Here is a 16,359-nt window from a genome sequence, read left to right on the forward strand (position 1 = left end):
CCCATTTTGGAAAAGAGCAGCGTATTTTATTATGGGTTACAGAAGATTTAATTCTTAGGCAAATGACATATAAAATATATTCATTTCATGTTGAACTTTACTGTTATACACAGTGTAGTGTCATCTAGACGTGTACCACTGAAACAGGGTGCTGTGGTATGTTCCCTGCTTTTTGGGAAGCTGCGGGGGGAGGGAGGAGTCCTTAAGTCTAGAACTTCGAGATCACCCTGGACAACATAGCAAAACCTGCCTCAAAGGTAAAATAGATAAATTTTTAAAATAAAAATAAAGCTGGGTGTGGTGGTGCACACTTGTAATCCCAACACTGAGGGAGGCAGAGCAACAAGACCACAAGTTGTAGTCTTGCCTGGTCAATTTAGAGAAACTCTGTCTGAAATAAAAAAGAGTCAAGGTATGTGGCTCGATGGTAGATCATTGAGAGAGAAGAGGGCAGAGAGAGGGAGACGGAGGGAGAGGGGGGAGAGAGGAAGGAAGGAAGAAAGAAGAAAAAAGGAAGGGAGGAAGGTGAGGGAGGGAGAGAGGGAGGAAGAAGGACTGTCCCTGTGACACTGGTGCGGAGGGGATGGGATGGGATGGGATGGGATGGGATGGGATAGGATGGCAGGGAACACACAAACCTTTGGCTTTGTCTCACTTTTCACTTCTTTTTCAGACCTTGTGCAATTTCTAGCTTTTGGCAATTTCTAGCAATTTCTAGAAGTTTTGGGTTGAAAGTTACACGTAGACTGTTGGACAGTGAGGATATCTCTTGCAAGGATGCACATGTTAAGGAACTTCATGCCTCAACCACCGAAAGTAATTCATTCTTAACATTAAGAATTCCAGCCAGAGCCAGGCATGGTGGTGCACACCTGTAATCTCAGCACTCCAGAAATATGGAGAAAGAGGACCAGAAGTTCGAGCTCAGGGTGCGCAACTTAGTGACCTAGTGAGATCCTTCTTAATAGTGAAAATAAAAATAAAAGGGCTGGAGACAAAATTCAGTGCAGAGTTCCTGGATTCAATCCCCAGGACTAAAAACTTGTTAATTAATTAATTGATTCTGGCCGGGCCCAGAGGTGTAAGCCTCTAATCTCAGCTACCCAAATCCTTATAAAGAGGAAGGCAAGAGGTTTGCTGGAGCCCAGGAGTTCAAGGCCAGCCTGTGCCACACAGTGAGGCCCCACCTCTAATGAAGAAAGCCTAATATTATTGATGAGTTAATATTTTTCTCTGGAAAAGCACCCCCAGCGTGGGCCAGAAGGAGAACCAGCAGTTCCCGTGAGCCTATAGGTGCGTCTGCGGAGAATCAAACACCCCCCAGTAGCTACTGGGGATAGATGTCTCAGCATCTCTTAGGAGGATGACCATATGCAATGTAACAAATACAGGGGATTTCCTTCTGTCTTCTGTTTGACGGCAAAGGTTATTTTCACTGTTTTGTTACGTTTCTTTTGCTTTATTCAGTGTTCAATTGGTTTTATAATATTCTGTTTTTGCTTTGATTTCACTGTACCTAACTGGACGACTGTTGTGAACATAACGAGATACACTATGGTACCTATTACTACCATCCAGTATCCTGCCGTGAAGTTCTGTGCCAATTTCACTGCGTTGTCTCGATTGGCTTTGTTCTGTCTTGTTCTGCTGTATTTTTACTACTGTCAAAGTAAAATTTAAAAAATATTTTTCTCTGGAGAAGAGGAAATAGGAATTTGGGTCCTCAACATAGGTCAAAAGGGAAAACTTAGCTGTCAGTAAACATTTTCACAATTCATTTCTTTTGTTTTTATTTATTTATTTTAAAGAGGGTGAAACAAAACAGAACAAAGCAGATCATAACAGAACAATGCAAGTGACACCGATTTCAAAGCAAAACAACAGGAGATCGTCAGTGGATACAATAACATCTCTTGTTCTCTTCTAAATAGTTGTCTATATCTTCACACAAAGAATTCATACAGGACAAAGTAATATAAAACTAATTTAAGAGGAGTGCTTTGAAAGAAAATACTGGTCTGGAAGGTGCTGACTCTTAGGCCACCTAGAGTTGCACAGTATGTATATATATATTTTTTTTTGATTTGGAGTAGAAATATTTGGCTTATTTTAAACATAATAAAATATAAAAAATCTCATCTTGTATAAAAATGAAAAAGTACATTCATTTTCCCTATCTCCATGTATTTAGAATGAAAATTTGAATTTGAAACTTGCAATTGGAAATATTTGTAATAAACCACCCACCGAAGCAAGAACTTTTATAAAATCTCTGCTGCCAAAGAAGACAGCCATGCATGTGTGCCACTAAGAGTCCTGTCCTATTTTTAACCAGGAGCATGACAGAGGAAAGGCAGGACGTGGACAACTTGGTACTCAGCCGCTGGTATGTGACCTGAGGGAAAGAATGCGGATTCTTCCTCAGCAGACGACACTGAGATTTCAACAGAAACACGGGCACGTGGCACCATTTCACCCCCAGGGACCCTTGTTCTCCTGTGCCTCTGTTTCCTCAGTACTCAGTATGGAAGCAAGTGTTCAGGCAGATTGTTCCGGTAGCCAGCGCTGCAGGGAGCAGGAAGAATCCTTTTGATCTCCCGGGAGTAAACTCTGCTTGCAGATAATACCTCACAAGAGCGTTCCTGTTCCTGTGCTCTTAAATTTAATAGGGACAAGTACAATTTGAGTTCCACAAAAAGATAAACAATAAATAAAAGTCTTACGTTGGCTTTTGAATGCATACCTTTAAATATCGAAAGATAATGATTTGTGTAGCATTTCGATATAATGAATTTCTTGTCTTGTGTGGGGCCCATGTGACGAATTCCAGTTGATAAGCCCAGTCTCTGGAGTCGGTTGTCTGGCTAGTTATTAAGATTAAGATAAGTTCTAAGAAGGAAAGATACAGCACATTGTGCTACCTTCCTGGGCCCGGGCCACCTAGGATTCTGAGTGTAAACAATGAATTTGTTCAGCCTGTCTTTCAGAGCTCTGGAGAACACTGTAAATACTGGGGAGGCGTGATTGAAGGTTATTTTCTAGTAGACAATCATTTTTAAATTACAGAAAAATTCTAAAATCTACCTAAACAAGGCAAGGAGCTGAAAGAAGAGAAATGCACTGACTGATTTTTCTTTTCGGATTGGGATTCAGAAAGAAACAGATTATGGGCTCCAGGTAGTTCATAGCAAAAGGGCATTTTATTTGCATAAAATATGACACAAGGGGAAAGAAATACAAAGCAGTGAAGAGCAGTTAGAAGACTTTACAGGGTGAGAAATATATTAGTAAATATATATATTTCTAATGCATATTTGAAGCGAATGCTGCCTTTAATAGTGCCTATAACACTTAATGCGTTTCTGAGCCATGTTTCAAGGGGAGAGTGCGCTGTTCTCCAAAGCTCACAGATACCGCGGAGGAAGGGACCCTGGGCAGCTTGGTCGGTGACTCACGCTGAATATGGTAAACAGATCTGTGCGGCAGGTGGGCGGGCAGCGCTGCCGGCTGCAGAGCGAGCTGTCTGTGAGACCGCGGGCAGAGTGATGGAGAGAGGTAATTTAGCGAGCATGCCAGAGCGCCGTGCTGCGCGCGCAGAGCACCGGCTGGCTATTAATTTTTGTTAATGAATTTAAAACTAGATGTATGGAAATGGTTGTATGAAATGTATACACTGCTAAACAGTTAACTAGTCCTTGGGGTTTAAGTTTAATTATCTATGTGTAAATCATTTTGAGCAGGGCGACCTAATGAGTCAAAAAAGGAAAAAAAAAAGTCAAGAAACAGATCTAGTTTTTCATGAGTGCTGAGCCCAAGACACAAGTGGAGAAAGCTAGGAATTTCAGGGCCGTATCGTCTTGGGGGCTAAGAAGGCCTGTGTGGCTCGCTGCCTTTCAAGGTTTCTGGACGTGCAGGGCAAACATTTTCCTGTCTTTGGCCTTCAGACCTTTAACTGCCCACTCAGCGACTATTTGGCATTAGGCGGGGACATTTTTGGCTGTCACAAATGGGTGTCCCTGCTGGCACCCACTGGGTAGAAACCAGAGATGTTGTTAAATGTCCTACAATGCATAGGACAGTCCCCAGTGGCAAAGATTATCTGTGCCTGCCGAGGCTGAGAAATAGTACCCTCCTATGCCGGCACTGTGAGAAAGGCTGCATTTTAAAAATACTCTTGCAAAATGGAGGGAAGAATGGCGCATCTCGCTCTGCTCCCTAAGCCTTGGTAGTTTTGGAGTGGGAGAACTCATTGCCACCACTGCGGTGTTTTATTTTTCACACGTGGTGCAGGGGATGGCACCCAGGGTCTGGGTGTGCTAAGTGGATCCTCCGCCCCAGCCCTCAGCCACTGTGTTTCTGGCCAACTGCATGCCACGGTTGGCTGTGGACCTCAATGCATCAGCCTGACAGTCCTTGACCGAGTGGCTGAGGGTAAAGATCCGAGTCATAGGGGTTGAAGAGAGCCTGGGAACAGGAGATCTGCAGATTCAGACAGGTCTGGTTTCCAGAGAGAGAGCATAGGAGCAAGGAGAAGTGTTCCTGGGCTGCAGTGGATCGGGAGGCCTGTCCAGTCCTGTGGGCACTGACTGGGGTCACAAGAGGAACACATCTGTATAGTGAGGAGGGAGACACGGCAGTGGACCAAGGATACATACAGTCCCCAGAAGAAAGTTGCTTCAGGAATTAAAATGCATCCCTCTCCTTCCTGTCCCAGCCAATGTGCACTGCTGTTTTCCTGAGAGTCTTTCTGCAGAGGAGAAAGATAAATGGCAGCTGGGCTGTGTTCCTGTCCACTTACTAAGTAAACCTGAAACTGGGGCATAATGCCACGGACGAGCAGATTTACAGTGAAGATAGGAAACATTTCTGGAAAACTTTGGGTTGAAGATGTTTATATCCCTGCATGTTTTCAAACATTAATGATCTAGAGGTCTCGTGGCAGAAACTGTGGACAGCTGGCCTTGATGTACTTTAACGGGCCCTGTCACTGCCTGGCCTTCATAGCCTGCACAGTCATGGTAATGCAGGATCAGCACCCCTTCTGTCTTCTCATTTTGATATAAAAGAGTAGTGATCACTCTCCTAGAGACTACCATTCCTTACCTGCAGGAATATGGAGTTGTCAGAGCCTCTGGAATTCAAGAATCTCTCTCTCTTTACCTCCCCTCCCCCTCGCTGTCTCTGTCTCCATGTCTCTGTGTCTCTATCTGTCTCTCTGTCTCTCGGTTTGCTGCCTGCACTGTTGTAATCAGTAATCCTGAAAACTTGCTTTCTGTATCTGAGCCAGGCATGAAAAGTCTACCTTGCAGAGAACTCCAGAGGGCAGGTGGCAAAGGGAACGTGAGATCCACTCAGCTGTTTGTGGGCTTCCCTTTTGCTCTCATTTGAAGAGGGTTCCTTGCATCAGGAGTGCAGAGTGCTGAGGTCAGTGCTTTTGTCACTGTGAGAAATCAAGTCAGCAGCCGTGAGTAAGATCAAAGATGACTATAAAGAATCTTTTAAATGCTCATGTTTGTCTCTGGGATGCCACTTGTAGACACACTGAGAAGCTAATCAGACATGCGGACTAGGGCTCTCATCAGCAAGTTGCCACCAAGTCCTTGGGGCCAAGTTCTCACTAACCCTCTTTTTTTTTGGTACCAGGAACCAAAACTCAGGGCCTTGTGCTTGTCAGGCAGGTGTTTATGCGACTGAACTGTCTGACCCTCTTTTTGTGAATTAAATTTCATGGGCACACATTTTCTGCATTGTTTATGGCTGTAGCAAGATTGAATGGTGAAGTTAGAGACCCTGTGGCCGAAAAATACCTGAAATACTGCCTGATGCCTAGGCAAGAAGTGTGAAAGTCCTCTAGGCAAAGACATTCGTTCCTTTCTCTGTTCACAATGTAGTTATTTAAGGATTGTAGGATTATGAGTAATTTAAATGTTCTTTGTAAAATGGGTTCTAAATTTTCTACTGTGCTTTTTAATAACTTGTACTATTAGGAATGAAGCAAGTTAAGCTTTAATTGTGAAAAAGAAAATTGTCTCTAGGACCTCCTGTTGTGTGTTGGTTACCTTTGTACAACAATGACAGAGATACACAATTGAACGGAGGTTGCATTTCTTTGGGTTCACGGTTTCAGAGGGTTCAGTGCATGGTCCCCTGGCCATGTTTGTTTCTGGGGTGTGGTGAAGCAGAGCATCATGGTGGAAAGGGTGACACAGAGGAAAGCGCTCGCCTCATGGAAGCCAGGAAGCAAAGAGAGACAGACAGAGACAGAGAGAGAAAGAAAGAGAGGACTCAAAGAGGAAAGGCTGGGGTCCAGGTAATCCCCAAGGTCATGCCCAATGACCCAGTCCCATCAGTTAGGCTCCACCTCCTGTTTCCATCACCTTCCAGTACTACATCAAACTGCCTTCTGATTGATGGATTAATCTCTTCTGGAAGTGAAGCCACCATCATCGAACCCTTTTCTCAAAGGCCAGCAGCCAGCAGCCAGCAGCCAAGCCTGGAGCCCATTAGCTCTGGGGGCCACTTCGGTCCCACCTGTAACAGGTAGCTCCTCTGCTCCTTGATGCAGAGCAGGAAAGCCTAGGCCCTTCTGCTCAGAGGCGGGCAGAGCAGCACTGGGGTGGAGTGTGCATCTCACCTGGGCATGGGAAGTGGGCGAGGAACTCGAGCCGGGGCTTTCCCACCACAGATCCATCCTGTTGGCTTCCGTATAAGTGCAGCCGTGGGAGAGATGCAGCGCTGCCTGCAGACAGAAGGATGGGCGGGGGGGCATTGCCAAGTTCCAGGATAGGAAGCAGAAACAAGCCAGGTTCTTCCCTGGAGAACTCTGCTGTGGGGGTAGGTAGCAGTGGGGAACCATGCCACATGTGGGCTGGGAAGGGGAGAGGCGAGGGCAGCTCGACAGGTGTCACCTCTGTCCCAGTTCTGCCCTGAGTCAGATGCTGCTTCCCAGTGCTTCTGTGTCCCCTGACCACAGCCCAGGATGACCACCACGCTTGTTTTCCACAGGAGGTATGGTGAGTCCCACCCCACGCACATTATCCTTCTGTCACTTAGGTTTTTTGTGTGTGGCTCTGGAAAAATTAGGTGAAGAAAATCTGTGTCCTCTGTAACGGTTCTGGTAAAGACTCTTTGGGGTCTGACCACTTCTTGATGGAATAGGTTCACTCACACTTAGATTGTTGCTGGATTTCTACATGCCAGCTGCTGATCTGAGAATAAAACCACCACATACAGCAATGCAAACCGGATGGGAACACTGCAGTCTCCTACCCTCATGGACTTGAAATACTAGAGCAGGGAAACAGTGACCCTATATACACGTGTGATCTGTGTGTGCGCATATGGAGTATCTCAGATGCTGATAAGTGATAAGCTGGTGCCATGGGTGGGGGTAGGAAAATGCCCCCTCAGATTAAGAGCCATTTACGGGTCTACAGCAGAGAAAGTGTTGGGCCTGAGACCTCAATAGTTAGGCAGAATCAACTATGCAAAAATTCAGTCCAGTGCAACTAAACAATCACTTACACTGTGCCAGGTACCGTTGTGGCTGCTTGGATCATACCAGTGAGTGAGACGAAGTCCCTGCACATGGAGAGGTGTGGTTATGAGCATATGGGCACGTGCATGGTGAATCGGTGACTCCTTTGCACATGCGTGTGCACACAAGTGCTGTGGAGGAAGGGAAAGCAGAGGGAGCAGAGGGGCTAGAGTGTGATGGGCAGAGGGGCCTGAGGAGGCCACTGTGAAGGCTTTGGGGAAAGTCCAGGGCAGGCGGCCTTCGTGGAGGGCAGCTGGGTGTGTTTCCGTGATGGAAAGAGGCCGTTGCTGGGCACACAGGTCAGGAGCTGTGAGGGGGACAGGAACGGGGATGTGGAGCAGGGGCAGGGAAGAGCATGCAGACCCTTCTGCCCAGAGGGAGGAGTGGGGTCCCAGTCCCCAGCAGTGAGCGCCCTTGGTGGGCCTCAAGCAGGGCGAGGTGCTCTGCAGGTTTCCCCCTGGTGAAGGGGTCACATGGCCGCAAAGTGGGGGAGAAACTGCGAACCCTAAGGCGCAGGTGAACATCTCCAGACAACACCCATCCATTCAGCACCTCGCTAATCACAGCTTTTACTCCAGCCGGCCTGAGAAGGAATGAGATTTCGGAGGATCTCGTGCTTAATTCCCCAGCCTGGTAATGAGTTTCCAGCGCTGTCTTGGATTCATAAAGAGCTTCTCTGTCTGGGAGGAAGGGGAAACCGAAGGGTCCTTCCTCTCCCTCCTTCCCTGTCCCCATGCCCTTCTTTTTTATTAAGAATAGAATTGTATTTTCATCATCTGAGCACATTAAGGTAGCAAGCTGTAAGGAGAAAGCACCCAAACAGTGCAGGAGGTAAAATTAGGACAATAGGTGGGTTCCCGAGGCCTGTAATTAAAGCTATCTGGATTAAAAATAAAAGAGGTATTTCACTTCAGATTTATGTTCTGAGGAAACAAAAAGGGAAGAAAGAATGGGAAAGTGAAATACTGCAAAAAGAACTCTTAATTCCAATGTATTCCGCTCACCCATCAGAAGGAATGGCATTAATTCAGGTACCCAATTACAGTAATGTGGTGCAGAGCACCGCCATAGGTGTTTCAATCTCTAGCCAGGACCAACATTTGTAATCCTTTAAATGCACTTAAGAAATTGATGTTACAGCCCCACAATCTGTTAGCGGCCTTGCTTGCCGGGTGATTGCAGAGTGTCCCCCCATTAATGGGATCATCAGAATGTGATCCGCATGCTGGTCCCTGGATTACGGAGGACTAGCTCTGCTCTGCTGTGTTGAACCAGGAGCTCCTTCTGTGAAAGATTTTGACCCTTAATGTAGATAAGTGGTATTTTTCATCAATCTTAGCTTGCATTAAAAAAAGGGGGAAATGTCAATTCAGTGGGGGACATTTAACGTAATTCAACATCTTTTAATTTAATACCATGGAAAAGTCGGTCTCTCCGACCCGCCTAACACTTCTGCTGATGGAATATTTTGTGAAACCCTGCTGAAGAATGTTGTCTTCCATTTGTTAATAAAATCATAGTTTTGAAACTCCCTACTTGCTATGAAAGGTTGCAAAGCAAAACAAAACAGAAACCTCATAAAACTGGGATCAAATATAACAAAACTACATTTCTTATTGTCTTTCTTTGGGAGAGTGTCAAAGAAGCATAAAAGTTAAAAAAAAAAAAAAAAAACAATGTCTCGGTCTGTTTGTCGGTAATTGGACTATAAAATTAGGTATTCCTTTGGAGTGCTTGGTCATTGTGACTTCAGAATAACATGGAACATTTTCTCCCCTTTAAAGCAAAAAGAATTAATATGGACAGGTATCTGGGCGTGGTTACTATTTTGATGGTGTGTATTTCACAGGCATGGGTCTGGATCCCGGCCTGGTGGGTTTTCAGGAAACCCACCCAACTGCAAGAAGAATCACTTCCCGGTGTCCCTGTGTTTCGTATCTCATCAGGCACATGAGGCACTAAAGTAGGCTTCAGCGATCTTTACCTTCTTCTAAGACCCACACCAGCAAATCCGTGGCACCTCTGCTGCTTTGATTAGCAGCGTGGCTTCCGGCCGGCAAGTGGGAAGACAATGGTGCGCGTCTCCCCAAGGAAACCACTTAAAACTCAGCGCACTAGCCAGGCTGGGCTCTGGCTGGGTTGCTTTGGAGGCGTGTCACATGCTACTTAATTGGAGTCTCGGATGACAGTCTGTTTGGTGCTGCAGGTCCAAGCAGAGTACATCTGTCTCCTGCTTAAGGACACAATGCAGCAGACAGAAATAGAGTCTGTGACAGCATAGGTGTACTGGCTCCTGATGGCTCTGAAGACAAATGGAACCTCAGCCAGTGCTGCCACGGCCCGCATCCTGGGTGCCCTCCCAGTAGCTTTCGGTTCAGGCTTCCCATGCCCTTCCTTGCTAATGGGATCCCTTGGTAGCAAGAGCCACGCATGCACGGGGAGGATGAGACGCCCACAGACCCAGTTGGGACTCCGCTTGACACCCGTGTCCTGAACTGGGAACCAGCTTCTCTGAAGCTGCAGTTGGAGGATTTCAGCTCAGGGTGCACAAAACAGGAAGCAGAGACCCTTACACAGAGCTAGTCACAGGGCATAGGTTTATAAACGTCCTAAGAAAGACCTTCTGCAGTGAAAGTGATCTTTGTTTGTTGCTTATGTTTCCTGGCTGCCACTGCCTGTGTTTATTGTACTCTTTCCAGCCAGTGTGAACAGTGGAGGACAAATAACTTCTGGCCTCCCGTTTTCCAATATGGCAACAAACTTCTAGAGGAATGTTATTTTTCTCTAACAGCCAAAATTTGTTTTATCATTAAAAGATGGCTTTAGTTCTGAAAAATAAAAATGCCTCTAAAAACTGGACATCGTTTTGGAAGACAGTTTTTTATATTTTGGTAATTCCAGGTTGGGTATTTTCTTTAGATGTAAAGGTTACTAAGGAAGTGATGTTCCCCTGATTTGCTGACCCTAGAAAAAGCAGCCTGTGCATTTCCCAAAGGCTTCTTTGTGTCTTTTGTTCCTAACTGCAAGCTCCCCTGGCCCTGCGGCCTTGGGGGAAGCAAGAGGGCGGCTGCTGACCAGGTAACCCTGCTGTTCACTGTCATCTTACTGTTTTGAGGTTTCACCTGGCCGCCCCTGTCTTGGGGAGACATCGCTCTTAACCACTTTCCAAAGTGGCTTGCGCAGTGCTCCTGGATCGTGCCCCTTCACAGTGAACTTCTGCCCTAAACGAAACTGATAGCGGTTTTTGCACAGTGTGTATGCAACTCTACAGATGGAGAATCCCCCAGGACACGGGATGTACAGACCAGCTGACCAGACTGGGAGCCTGTGTCATCCTGAGTGGTCCTACCACAGGACATGGCTGCAGGGAAGGCAGTGCTGGGTGTCTCCCTGAGTCTGTGGGTGCAAGCTCCAGTCTCCCTGTCACTATTTCTCATCCCTTCTCTTACTTTTCCTCTCTGGCGCTCTCTCTCTCTCTCTCTCTCTCTCTCTCACCTGGGGTTGCTACCTTATCAGGGAAGAGAGCATCACAGATTGCAAATCTAAAGGAAAGCGATGTGCAGAAATCCCAGTTTTCCCTGGGATGATCTTGTGCTCAAGACCCCATTTTACAGATCTACAAAGAGACATAACCAATTGCTGTGGCCACATTAGAGCTTTTGGGGTGACCAGAACTAGAGCCAGTTTGCTGGTGGTGACATTGAGAAGCAAGGCCAGGAATAAGCAGAAAATGATCACCTCGTCCTTCCTTCTCAACCCCTGGTCTCAGGTGCCTGGCAAAGTGGTGGGACAGAGGTGTCCACTTGCTGGGAGCCCCTGATCTGAGGCTGGCAGTCCCATGCTCTCAACCTGCGATTGTAGCTATCTGAGGGGATAGGTGAAGAGCCACTGTGGGAACAGAAAAGCTCATTTCGCCACCCCCTGGTTGGTGGAAGAGAGACTCAGTTGACCCTGAGTGTAGGAGAACACACTACCCCAAACCCGCGGTCCAGCTGAGGGAAGAGCTCTGCATCATGAAGCCACCCAGCACTGGCTGATGGAGTCACCCACCATAGACTAGGTCTCTACCCATGATTGCTGGATGAAACTAATTTCTGTTCATTGCAGGAAGGATGGCTCCTGGCTGATGTGCTGGCCATCTTTCCGCACATGGGCAGCCACTGTGCCTGGAATTATGGCTGAGGCCCAGGGCCAGGTCTTGGGGCAGCCTGCAGTTCACCTCCCCACTGCTTTCAAGGTACATCCCTCATCCCCTCCAGCCAACAAGTCAAAGGCACTCACTGACCCAGTGACTCGAGATCTTTAGGTCCCAGGCATAAACCCAGTGGCTTTCCTGGAACTCATCTGTCCGAAGCCAGAGTCCTTTGCTTCTCACCCACAGTCAGGGTTCGGCATCGGTGCATGACTCCTGCCAGAAAGCACAGAGTTAGGTCCTGAAAACAGGAAATGCCTATGGAAAGGGTTGCGCTTTTTAGAACTGCATTACGTCTTTACCTGTGGCTGGCCCAGTGCTCGGTCATTCATCATTTTACCGATATTTTTTCTTATTGCAAGCTGGTTGGGTGCCTCATCCATCCAGAGCTAAGGCTTGGAAACATGTTTTCCTAGATGTGTGTGCGCACGTGTGTGTGTGTGTGTGTGTGTGTGTGTGTGTGTGTGTGTGTATTCCTGTGCATGTGTGCATCTGTGTGTTTTCTCCGTGCAGGCTGTTTCACCATGGGTTTCCATTTTCAGGCTTTCCCCTCTGTTGCCCCTGCCACCCGCACAGATTTCCGCCCTCTCCCAGCTCTCATTTGGAATAATAGCTTCTCCCTCTGCCGCGGACTTGTCATAGCTGATGCTGTTCCGCGAGGGTTTTAAATCAGCTGAAGCGTTCACATGCTGGGCTCCGTCTACCACCCCGACTCGTTCTTCGGCTGCCACTCCACTTGACACTGATGACGCTTCACAGAGGAAGAAGAGATGGCTGGTGGCTGTGGTCAGAGCCATCGATGCTGTGCCTCTTTTCAACAGCAGAGACGGATGCGAAAGCTTTCCTGTGGCCTCACTGGTCATCCCACTGAGCCGCGCTTGGCTCCCACTGAGAGATTACAGTCTTGCGAGGCCTGTAATTGTAGAAATCAAAACAGTGCAAAAGTAAAATAAAACAATAAAAGAAGTGCAGTTAGACTCAATGACTTACCGCTGGGAGGTTTTAACTCACTGGTAGGAGAGAAACCTGATTTTATTTCATTTCATTGTCCCTGGCCTGAGGTCCACTTATTGCAAACTACCAGAAAGGATTCCTGACTGAATAAAACTGCAGTAGAATCACTGAAAGGAAACTTGAGGACCAGAAAGATTATTTTATTGTGGTGGTGGCGGCTAAGATTTGTGCTGTGAATTTAGCTGAGTTGGTTGTCACCATCTCCAAATTCCATCATTTTTCTTCAGTATCAGGTTAACGATAAAAAAAAAATACGTTTCTAAACCATTGCCTCAAGTTTTTGTTGGGGTGGCAGCGGTCTCTGCTTCTGTCACCCTGGATAAGCAGGACGCAGAGCTCCTGAAATAGTCCGCTTGGCTGAGAGGTGGACATGTCAGGAAACTCGTCCTCTTAAACAGACACTGCCTTCCAGACAGCGAGACAGTGTGACTCCATGGAAGCAGCCTCCCGAGATTCCAGAACAATAGGATTAACAAGGAGGCGGAAGCACCAGTAAATCAGTTTTGTTTGCAAGTCATCAAATATCACCTTAGCCAGGTTCCTTCACTGTGTTTGTTGCAAATATCACAGCCTTAGATGCTGCTGGCTGGCTTTGCTGATTCCAGTGACTGCTTTTCCTGGTAGCTTGAAATTCTCTCAAGAGAAGAATATCTTGCCCACTCTTGTTCATGGTCAGTTTGAGCAGAGCATTGGCACCGCTGGCCCCTGGGGCTGATCTCAGCCTTCCTGTCTTCTCCAAGCTTCTGTTCTCTCAGTGTCTCCATCTATTTACACACCGGGTTCCCAGTTCCAAAAGCAAAGCGAACAAACCCGAAGCCTCCCTGTGCTTTGATAACGGCTCGCAGTGCTGCCTCCCTGGCTTGTCTCTCTCTCACTACTGTTTTCTCCTAAAAGTGCTTCATGGAGCTGATGCCCACAACATCAACCCAGACCTCTGAGTGCCACTTTAGACCTGGTCCTTGCTTCGATCTCTGTCCCTGAGGTCGCAGTGAGCATCCCATCTCCAGAGGCGATCAGCTTTTCTCAGTCTCATCTTCTTCTATTGGATTTAGCAATATTTGTCTTACTTTTAAAATATTTCTGTTAAATTTGTTTAACAGAAGTCACACATATATATGGGTCTGCTGTGGTATATGTACATTCGGTGTGAGGTTCAAGTCAGGGTAAGCAGGCCCTCGCCCCCAACATGCAGCGTTCTCTGTGGTGGCCATCCTGAAAACCCTTTCTTCTAGCCTTTTGTGTACAGAGGACCTTACCTTTGCCAGTCACCCAGACTGGGGAACAGCACACCGGCATGCCTTTCTCCCCGCTGATGGGCTTTGTCCCCCCTGTCACCTTTTGATGTTCTTTCTAGCCCTTGGCTTCCACAACCCTCAGAGTTTCATGCCTGAATCTCTCTGGTTCTTTAGACTGTGCTGTGTTCAAACTGCCACCATCTGCTGTCATCCTTCTCTCATGGGTAAAGCACCAGAGCCCGTGTCTGTGCAGAGTGCCTAGGGCATGGCCAGTGCAGGTCTCTCTCTTCGTGTCCAAAACCTCCGAAGGCTGCTGGGCACCACAGCCTGTGGCTCAAGCTCGTGTGCGCTTCTGTCAGAGTCTTCTGCGTCTTCCTTTCCAGGTCCTCACTTCTGACTGTGACTTTGTTAATTGACTGCTTTCATTCCAGTGTCTGCCCTAAAGCATGTCCTGGCCGCCTTTGACGCTACCAGTGCAGCTATAGAGCTTACAAAACAGGAACCGTTCTAGTCTTTTACGTCCTCCTTTAGTGGTGTGTTGGTTGGGCACTGCGCTCTCCATGCGTATTCTGCAGACACTCACAGGGCCACCCCTGCTCTGAGCTCTCTGCCCATGCTACCCACACCATGTCATTGCTGCTGGCTTGTCCTGTGCAGCTGTGCGTGGGCATCCAGTGCTGGCAGGCTGTCCCTGGTAAAGGCTCAAAAGGACACATCAGATGCACAGGACTGTGCAGTGGCCCAGGGGCAGCTGCCCTGGGGAGGGATTTGGTAACTGGCCTCAACACTGTGGCTTCAGACCATCTTTCACCGCCCTAAATTTAGCTTTAAGAGGTGCCTCCTGGCTCCTCCCTAGGAAAAAGAAGCACAGACCTGGGTGTTCACTGGCTACTTTTTTGTGTCATCTTTTTCATGGAAGCAGTTAGTCCAGATTTTGAAGAATGGCCACACTTTCAGGAGCAGCAAGCATCCTCATGGATTGTGGCCGGCACTTGCACACGCGGGAGCCCCGGGATTCTTGAGAACAGACAGGCAGCCTCGGAAACCTTCCTGAGGTCCCCAGCCGCGCATACTGCCTTGGAGCTGCCTTCCCTGTGCTGTGGATCTAAGGTTGTATTCTTGGAACCAAATGGATTTTCTCCCCTTCTGTGTTATTTTTAAATGACAGGTTTTCTATATCCTGTGTAGCCCAATTGTTCTTTCATAAAATTCTAATTGTAGCATTTAGGTGTTCTTTCATTAAAACACACAATTTTCCCTTGCAGAGGGCCAGTCCACAGGCCACATTTTGAGCCCTGACCATGTGCAAGGCCTCACAGGAGAGAAGTGGACTGGCTCTGTACTCTAGTCCTGGGGCCCCAGGCAGAGCTCACTGGCTCTTCCTCTCCCACAAATGTCAGCACTGATCCCCTTTCAGAAGTTCAGGGCTACTGTTGCACCCCCAAGTCTTGCTGGGTACCCCGTTGGGAGAGTGAGATGAAGTTAAATAAATGCGATGGCAGGGAAGGAATTTCAAAATGATACACCCTGACCTTCTCCGGCCTCTGTGTCAACTGCTAGGATGGGGCCAGCTGACGAGCTAAGGTGACCCTTTGGGCTAGCTAGTTCAAGGCTTCTGTGGCCACTGCTGCCCCCGCCAGAGCCCCTCGGGCCATCACTGTTTATATAAAGAGTTATGTAACGGGGGCATTTCAGTAGGGAGCCTGTGCCCCACTCTCAGGATTAGGAGACTAATGCCAGGGCTCCCCTCCCTCCAGAGAAACCTGGCCAACACTAACAGTCACCGAGAGACCCGTGAAGCTTAGCAGCTTCAGCCCACAAAGAGCATAGAGTTCCTGGAGTGGAATCAAAAGTGGCCTTTTGTTCTTACGTTTTATTTTTGATGAAATGGCTCTTTTTCCTGAGTGGAGATGGTGGTGGCCTTAAAAATATGGAGGTGAGAGTGAGGGAGAAAAATCAGCCCAAATATAGGCTGTGATTTATAGGGTGGAGGTCAGGGCAAAGAAAAACGGACCGCAGTCTTTTGATTGTTCCTGTGCGTTTTGCGTGTGCGCGTGTGTGTACATGTGTGTGTACAAATAAGTGCTAGTGAACTGTAAGCTCGTTCCTTACCTTACTTAGGGCTTACTCCACCCTATCTCTGATCTGACCCTGAAGCTCTAGCCCTAAGAAGCCTTAGTGATAATCAGTCCTGTTTGCCCTCGTTTCGCTCCTCAGAAAGCGCTTTGTAGATGATCAAGAATCCGTGAGCTGAATGCATATCATGTTGCACTGGATAAGAATGATCTGAATCTCTTATCTGCTCCTTTGCTTTAAGAAATGTCAAATGTCAAATTTCAATTTACTGTTTCTATTAATATTTGTAATAACGCCTAAGTGTA

General features: G+C 47.3%; 1 protein-coding gene across 13 annotated transcripts in view; it reads left to right on the forward strand.

The window, feature by feature from the left end:
• The window catches only part of Esrrg (estrogen related receptor gamma), a 540,107-nt gene that overhangs the window by 230,081 nt on the left and 293,667 nt on the right, over window positions 1–16,359 (forward strand). Inside the window, exon 1 of one of the 13 annotated variants that reach the window (XM_013157683.3) lies at window positions 14,946–15,088. The exons of the other annotated variants lie outside the window; for them this stretch is intronic. The gene's annotated coding sequence lies outside the window, so the exon portion shown is untranslated. Of the gene's footprint in view, window positions 1–14,945; window positions 15,089–16,359 lie in introns of those variants that run through there. 13 annotated transcript variants of the gene reach the window in all.

Source organism: Cavia porcellus, unplaced genomic scaffold (genome assembly GCF_034190915.1).
Source record: "Cavia porcellus strain 051 isolate PalLab524CR breed Dunkin Hartley unplaced genomic scaffold, mCavPor4.1 scaffold_26, whole genome shotgun sequence".
Classification (NCBI taxonomy): Eukaryota; Metazoa; Chordata; class Mammalia; order Rodentia; family Caviidae; genus Cavia; species Cavia porcellus.